This window comes from Ictidomys tridecemlineatus, chromosome 3, assembly GCF_052094955.1.
Source record: "Ictidomys tridecemlineatus isolate mIctTri1 chromosome 3, mIctTri1.hap1, whole genome shotgun sequence".
Classification (NCBI taxonomy): domain Eukaryota; kingdom Metazoa; phylum Chordata; class Mammalia; order Rodentia; family Sciuridae; genus Ictidomys; species Ictidomys tridecemlineatus.
Genome location: NC_135479.1, coordinates 71,508,629 through 71,517,177, shown reverse-complemented (window position 1 = coordinate 71,517,177; position 8,549 = coordinate 71,508,629). Strand labels below are relative to the sequence as shown.

Below are 8,549 nucleotides of genomic sequence, written 5' to 3'. Positions count from 1 at the left end.
AGGAAGACTGAAGTTTGAACTGATGGCCTTCCCCAATCATCACTACTTGGAGGTGGTGTGAGCTGCAATGTTGGGTATTTAAATACTACTTAAAAATGGTTTAGATGTAAATTTGATATTATGCATATTTTACCTCCGTTTTTTAAAAAGGAGAGACACAGAGTTCTGAGCCCCTGCTCAGATCAGCCAGGTGAGCAGAGGTCTCTTGGATCCAGGCCCAGGAATGCATGACTTTAAGCAGCTTCACCATGCAACAGTGAAAGGACATGACAGTTGGGGACCCACTCATCTGTAGGAAGCCACTCTCACCCTGACAGGGCTCCCCTTACCTATCCCAGCACAATGCTTTGAATTATCTCAGCAAATATATCTCCAGCAACTAAACATCCTCAACAATTAAGTCTCCAAGTTTCAGAGCTCAAACAAAAAGATTTTATTTGGTGCAGTCTCCCTCCCAAACAAACACCCAAGAAGCATAGGAGTTCCACCCAGGCCCCCTTCCCTCAGTTTTCAATCTCTGGCCTTAGGTGACATAGGGCAAGCAACCCCCATTATGCAGGAGAGGGAAATTGCTGTTAGATTAGTGAGCACATCCACAGTGCCCCATTTTATATCCCAATTCAAAAGATGTATTGAACATCTGCTTTAACTTCAAAATATTAATTTTTAATTATTAGAGAAAAACAAAATTAATCCTGACAAATTATTGGCGTACACAGGCTCGTGTCTGGTGGTTCATAATAACAACTTCGAGGGCCCAAAATTAGTGTCCTCGGAAAGAGTTTCCTGATGGAGCCCGTCATCTGCAGTCTGTGGTGGTGGTGGGCAGTACCAGCGTATCTCCTACACCCTGTTCTGTGGGGTGAGAGAGATGGTTCTTCGAGCCCCAGCTCCAGGTGACCTCTTCCGTGACCAGGTTAGGAAAGGCAGGACTTTCAGATTTTCTGGAGAAGAAAGGGATTGTGAAGATGGCAGGTGAATAAAAACACCCTGTGGACTCATTTTCAGCTTTAGACATTTTGAGGCTTTTTTCCATTCAGTAGCAAGATTTCACTCAGGGATGTAAATCCTTCTCAAAACCAAGTGTGCTCAAAAAGACAGACTGGAATCCCCTCAGAACAATACCTTATAACCCGATTTGTCATCTGCAGTTGGAGAATGGACTGCATGCCTCTCCTATGAGACCTCTTCCACCCGTGACAAAAGGCCACCCAGGATCCTAAATCCCATACTCAATGGCTCTAGCTGAATTCTACATCTGTAATCATCATCATCATCATCATCATCATCATCATCATAATCTGTTTGCCAGGGTCCCATCTACCGGGGAACCTGGTTCAGCTCGAATTGCAGGCTCTAGGAAGTGGGAGGAGGAAAAAAATTTAAAAAGCAAGCTCTGAATTTGCCAAACTTAGTGATCTCCAATCCAGAGAACAACCCACTTTATAAGAGATTATCAACACTATAATCTAGTTGGATGGGTTTTTTATGTATCTTGGCTGCTGTGGTCACTATATAAATAAAAAGCCACTAATATGTGAATGAGCAGAAGAATTCAGAGATAATGATGTAGCAGTCTTTGAATTTGGATGGTCACAATTGAAACCAGAGTGTTTGCCTTGCTCACATGTACAGATTATGGGGGGGGGGGCGTGAGAGGATGCGGTTTACACATGGACGTGGAGGTTAGCAGGGAGGGAGGCAGGTTCAAAAGGAAAAGGAGAAAACAAAGCAACAATAACAATTCGAAATTATATATTTAAGAAGACAATGAAAGACCTGCTACTTCCAAAGTCAACTGGGTAACTGGGCTTCAACATTATGTAATTAACTTTGCAAGTAGAACAACAGCAACATAACAAAGAAAAAGTCAGTGTTTTCACAGCACTAATCTATAATGCTTGGAAGCCCTCCCACTGTCAGGCAGGGCTGACAATACAATAGCTTTCAAAGGGTTTTACCATCATGCTTTTATTCCTGACATCAATCAAGACAACAAGAACCTTTTTCACAAGACATTAAAAATCAAACCTTTGTACAAGAAGATAGGTAAAACAACACTCTCCTTAAAGACAGCCATGTGGAGCAATCAGATAATTGGTGATACTTGAAAGCAGTAAAGTATTTTTATTTACTGAGTGTACAACCCCAGTCACTGGCTGCCACCCTATCCTGGCAGGTACATTATGAATCAAAAGTTTCCATCTTTATCTCCCCCACTCACTTCACCCTGCCTGGTACCCACAGCAGGCTAAGGGAACTGACAACAAGTGCTGAAAACTTCAAGTGGGATATACAACCAATCCAGGCTTTACTAGTCCATTTTGAGTGCAAAACTACTCTTATTACAGACTAATATATCTACACACAAAATGCCCTTGGAAGCCAACAGGAATTTGCAGAAATTGACAAATTGGCCCAACCACACCTATTGAGGTTACCTATTATAACCAGGCGCTAAGAGTTTCCAAGGTACTCTTCTGTTTTAATTACCCTAGACACTCACTAAGATAGGAAGAAACCCTGATATCTATACAAATATTTTCAAGAAATAAAGATAATACTCTTTGCAAACATCAGTGTAGCATGCATAGACAAGTCTGGACTTTACTTCAGCCAGGGTTCAGGAAAAGCAAGCACCTGAAACCACCCACCCACCTTGCAAAATGGATGGGGCCATCAGGAAACCTAGCCATCCACCACTAGATTACCTCGAAACAGTTAAGATGCCTGCATGCCAAAAGTTAGTGACACTTAAGGAAAACTGCAGGTCCCAGAGCAGGAAGTAAGGGGGAAATAATGTTCAAGAGAGTTTATAATCTACACACTTTCTGAACCATTGATGTATCCAGCCACCAGCCTTCTAAAAGTTCCAAGATGATGGCCTTAACACCCAACCAGGTCACTCCCACTCAGGGCTGGACAGAGCTCCTGGTACAGGTAGCTCCAAATCCTAGAATGTTGTGAAGGAGGAGAGGAAGAGAGAAAGACACTCTGCTGAAGAGCCCAGACAAAGTGTTTTCTCCCTCTGATATTTAACAGACCACATGCCAAAAGCATGCAACCAAGTCGAGTCACCCTGAGACAAAGATGTTACTCTTGAAGCACCAGAGGCAGCAATGGTTGCTTTTAATTTTTCAGACAGAAGTAGACACTGTTGTGTTTTAAAACAGTGTTTGAACAGGCTCCCTTCATTTCATTGCTAAAATGGGGAGAGATGTTAAAAGAAGAGGAAGCTGGTCCTAATGCTGCCTTGAAAACACACTCCCACCACTGCCACCTAAATGAGTCTTTTCAAAGAGCCAGGCAGCAAGTCTGCACGCTGGCCTCAGTGGTGAGTTCCTTTCGTTTACACATCCAAATGAACAGTTAAGAGAAATCAATGCATCTAATTGCCAGACTATTAAATCCTACATCAAGGGAAGAATTCCACAGCCACCAGCTTAGCTACAGATATAGCAATTATTGCAACTTTGTATTAGATTGAACCAGATCCCCAGCCTTCTGACTCCAGCCAGGAGAGCTGTACTTCAAGATGCCTAGCTCCGGATTCCTCCTTGCATGGTTCCCCCTCCTCCTCCTCTGTGAACGTGCTATAGCAGGCCACAACATTTGCTAGGGCTGGCGGATTCTGTGGAATTACTTTATGACTGTTAAGTCACCAGCATTTTGCACTTTCCATTTTTAATGCATACCCGGCACCTTATGGTTAAACATTTAGCAGGATTCTCCTGCCAGAGGCACACAGTTATCTTATTTTATTGCTTATTAAGTTTTTGCAAGGAAACAGGTGTAAGAATCTAAACAGCAATTACTAGACATAAGGAATGTATTCTAGAATGAAACAGGCCCTTCCAAAGCTAAGAATAGGTAACTTAATTGGGGGGATTAAATATTAGGATTAAATATCAGTTACCCCAATCCACATAGAAAGCTATGGAATGTACAAAGGATTTGTTTTGCCCTTCCTGCAAGATCATGGATATTTAGCCAAACAAATGTCGACAATTTACACTTGTATGTGGTCTCAGTTGAATCAAGAAACCTGTAACCTCAGAATGCCTCTATTTATTACATCTCAATTATTTCCATGGAAACTCTACCAATGATGAGCTACACTTTTCCCAGATCCCTAGACTACCAAATTTATAAAATGGACTTTGGAGGAGCTTGGGCCTGGCAGAAGAAGACAAAGAAGAGGAGGGAAGGAGAGAAAACTCACTGGGGGTAGTTTGGGATGTTGGAGTGGGGGTATGTGAACACAGCCTGAGTGATAAAAATATTAAGAACTGTAATTAACAGGCTGTTGCTAGATGGAGAAAAACTGACAGCAGTACAAATTATTCAAAAGTTTCAAACTGAGGCTGGGAAAAATGCCATATTCCTTTTCCATAGAAATGAGAGAAGCAGTTGCATGGATCTGAGGAAGCCAGCAGAAGCCAGCCATAGGGTAAAGGGAGACAGGGCTCCTTAATGTTCAGTGACAGAGGGAACTGCTAGGTAATTGTTACCAAACCATCTGATATCATCAGCCTAAATAGCATCAGTGAGCAAGATGGGAACAGCCTGGAGAATGAGGCCAAAATTATCAAAGGGAACAAATCCTTGCAACTACCACGCCGCACCACCAGGACTCAAAAAAGGGGAAAGGGGTGTAGGAGAATCAGTCAGAAAATGTGACTTTTGTAATATTCATGATTTTTTTTCTTTTTTTCTTTCTTTCTTTTTGTTTTTAACAAAATCACAAGCTTTGGAAACCAATGTGGCTGCTCACTCCCTGCCCTACCACCCCAGCCCCCTCCTCTATTTGTTGGGTATCCTCCCTCCAGTAAATCTGGGTTTTCCAAAGAAGGACAAACATCCTGGTGGGACACTCCAGAGGGAGGCTGTGTCCCTGAGGTGGGAAGTGAGCCCCTCCTGAGGCCTTTTGATTTTCAAAGCAGCAATGCCTATGCTTTCAAATCACACTCTCTGAGCATCCATTCAAAATTGTTACATTTCTGTCTATCCTTCCTGCTACTGGCTTTCATATTTCCAAGATCAATTATGAATTACGGTCAAGCGACTTCCACTGCAGAATGCACGAAGCTGGGGAAGTCCACAATACCTCCACATTAGCCCTTACACACAGCAGTGGAGGCAAAATAAAATAAAATAAAATGTAAAAGGTACCACTGTTCCTTAAGAAGCACCTTCAAGCATCTTTAAAGGTGAAGATCTTGCCATTTCAAACACTTGGTGCGGAGCTGACCACACTTAAGCACACACTTTTGAATATTGCTTTCGAGAAGGAGGGCAATTCTTGAAAAGTAATAAATCCCTCACCTGCTGTAACTCTTATCTATTCAAATTATCTACTCTCTTAATTTCTCCTTTGATAAGTGGCCACATCTCCACCCTATGCACTCCAGTAAACTGAATAAAAGGCAAAATAGTGAGAGACAAAGGTTGTGGCTGCTTTTAGAAAATGTAAAGCTCCATGGAAAGAATCAGGGGGCTTCCGATGCCAAGGTTCAGCAGAAAGATTGTGTGGCTGGTATGTACAATACTTCTCAAAATGCCTTCACTAGTCTTCTCCCACCTAGCTATCTTCCTTCCTCAATTTGCTTGAATTGTCAGCTACATATACACACATGTACATGTAGATTCATTTAAAATCATTTCAACGCTCATTTCGTGAAAGGCTGAAGACCAATTCTTAAGTCTTTCTCTGAGATGCACAGAGTGGTTTTAGAATTCGGTTCAAGCAACTCTGAAACACCCACCCATCTGTTCACTGCAAACTGTTTTACCTTTCCTTTCTGTGGCTTGCCTTCTAAAATAAGGAGATATGAAGACACATTACCAGGTTATAGGTTAGCAAGCTTTGCATCTTTACAAAAAAAAAAAAAAAACCTGCAATTTTAACCCAAAATCAACTGCCTGATTAAAAAAAAAAAAAAAAAACAAAACAAAAAACTCTTTTTGCATCCAGTAGTTCCAATTCCAATATCTTCTTCTTAAGTGACTCTAGAAAGGAGTGAGCAATGTGCCAGGAAAAGAGAAAAGAAATCAAATATTACTTAAAGCTGTGGGTGCCCTTCTATTCAGTAAAAGGACAATCATCGATCCTTCTTCCCTCTTCTCTTCTGGAAGTCTCTCTTCTAGTTTCCTTCTCTTGATCATAACACCCTTGGTACCCCCACCTCTGTGGGACAGAACAGGCTATTCCGAATTGGAATACAGAACAAGGAGCAGAATTAAGCCCAACTTCTTCCAAAGTGTAATAGAGGTACAGTCCAGCTGCTGAAAGTTGAACTGAGTTGGTTTTCTTCTAGGATGACAGGGAGCGTCTCTTCAGGCTGGCTGCCACTGGCTTTCCTGGGACTTTAGGAGGAGGGAGGTGGCTAGTTGCCAGATTCAGTCTCAACCACTCCAGCCAAGAGCAAGGCTGGCAGGAAGAGAGCAGGGCACCAGCGCCTTCCCGCTCAGGCCTTCAGGAAATGAACTTTTCAGAGCAGAACTGGGCTACGGCCAGAAGTCATCAAGGGAGTTGGCAGAGAACAAAGGCCTCAGGACTTTAAGGCTTCAGAGGTATATAGCCACTCTCATCCTGTTCCTCAGTCATCCCTCAGTGTGTCCAGGTGGCTAAGCACTCATGCAAGGGGCTGGAATTGGGACAAAGCAGCAGGCCAGGCCAGGAGAGGGCGGCCTGTTAGGGGAAAATGGCAGGGGAGGGGCTCAGCGCATGCACTGCCTCTCCCCAGAGCCTCTGCTCTCCAGGGGCCCCTGGAGCCAGGAACATAGTGTAAACAGAAAGCAAAGCAAGGAGAAGGAGTTTGTGTGTGTGTGCGTGTGTGTACCTATACATCCATATCATCACAAACGTTGCACCCTGGGGACTTGGTGCAGGAAGCCGGCCAGGGTGCGGAAGGTGAGTACCCGGCACACTGAGGGGGGAAGGCTGCAGTGCTCCCTGGGGGACCTGCGACCCGCCTGCTTGGCGCAGACAATTAACTCCTGGCAGAAACTCCCTGCCCAGTTGGCCTCAGCGGAGCAGGCAGGAAGTGCGGGGGGGGGGGGGGGGAAGGGCAGCCAGGAGCTTGGCCTGGCAGGGGGCGGGGAGCGGGCGCCGGGTGGCGAGGCGGATGCTGCACCTGAAGCACGCACAGGCAGCACCTGCCTCTATCCACATCCCCAGGCAACGAGGATGGGGCAGGAGAAAGCCAGCGAGGCCCTGGGCCAGCAAGGGCGGCCTCGAAGCTTCCAGCCTCCGGGGCGCCCATCCTGGCCGCCTCTTTCTTCCTCTCGCCAGCACCGAGATTCACAATCCATGCCAAGTTGGGCCGCACCCCTTGATTGGCCACGCAGGCCCAGAGTCCGAAAGGAGGGAGCAACAAAGGCCCCTTGTAGGCGACCCCAGGCCCGAGTCCTGGCGAGCGTTGGCTCCAGGCCCAGAAAGGGTCCTGGTGGGTAGAGTGTGACAGCGTGCCCCCTCCACCGCCTCCCGCTCCTACCTTCCTCCTCCCCCTCCTCTACATCCTCTGCCGCCTCCTCCTCCTCTCCGCCTGCTAGCGTGGGTCCCTCCTCCTTCTCTCTCTCTTTCCTTCCTAGCTCCATCCCGCCTTGCTCGCTCACCTTTCACCAAGCGCGGCTTAGCCTGCGTCCTTCCGCCTGGATATGTCGGGGCTCCGGGAACTCAGTCGCCTTCCGCAGCCGGCTCCCCCTCGCTGCCCCCCCCTCTGGGTAGCCCTTCTCCCCTTTCTCCGCCTGCCTCTCAGAAAAAAAAAAAATTTTTTTTTTTTTGCAGCCAGGTCACCGGCTGCCGGGAGTGGACAGCAGGTCCAGGCGGCCTCCCTGGGGGTGGGGGGCGCTGCCAGGCAAGCTGAGTCCCCTCTGGGACGGAGGGATGCCCAGGGGGCACACCGAGTCCCTGCCGGTTTCAATGTGGCAGCTGGGGGCTCCAGGTCCCAGCATGGTCGCAGGGAGTCCGGAAAGGAGGCCACTCGGCTGAGCTGAGTTATGCAAAAAAAAAAGCCGCCCCCCTCCTCCTCCCCACCCCCACCGCCCCGCCCCTGTGGCCCCTCCCTCCCCCACCCCATGGCCACCCTCGCCCTTCTTCTCCTTCTCCTTCTCATCCGCCCCTTGCCGGATTTTGCAGCCCATTGTGGAGCTCACAATGAACCCATCTGAGGAGGGGGAATGGGGCTGCAGTCCAGAGGGTCTCAGGAGGGGAGGAGACAGGGAGGCGGTCTGGAGCGTGGGAGCTCATACCCCCCCCCAAAAAAATAAAAGGCTCCAAATATCCCCTGCTGCACACACAATAAATAAATAAATAAATAAATAAATAAATAAATAAATAAATAAATAAATAAGTAAGTAAATAAATAAATACTAATGGCTCAAAAAATGCCCAAACGCCTGGTTTGGAGATTATGATGGATGGCAAGGGGGTACTTCAACTCAGCCTACTTGGGGGTGGGGGCTCAAAAAGGCCATAGTGACTCGGAAGCCTCAGCTCATGCCCCCTTCTCTGGCTCTCAGCTAGGTCCGGCGCTGCCCCCAGAGGA

The 8,549-nt window shown here is 46.6% G+C and overlaps 1 long non-coding RNA gene across 1 annotated transcript; it reads right to left on the bottom strand.

Moving 5' to 3' along the window:
* Window positions 1-418: 418 nt before the first annotated feature.
* On the bottom strand, window positions 419-8,009 carry LOC144375836 (uncharacterized). The gene is made up of 2 exons (XR_013435692.1): window positions 7,618-8,009; window positions 419-944 (listed from the first exon to the last, which is right to left on the bottom strand). It is a non-coding gene; the product is annotated as an uncharacterized LOC144375836 (long non-coding RNA).
* Between the last annotated feature and the right edge of the window lie 540 nt (window positions 8,010-8,549).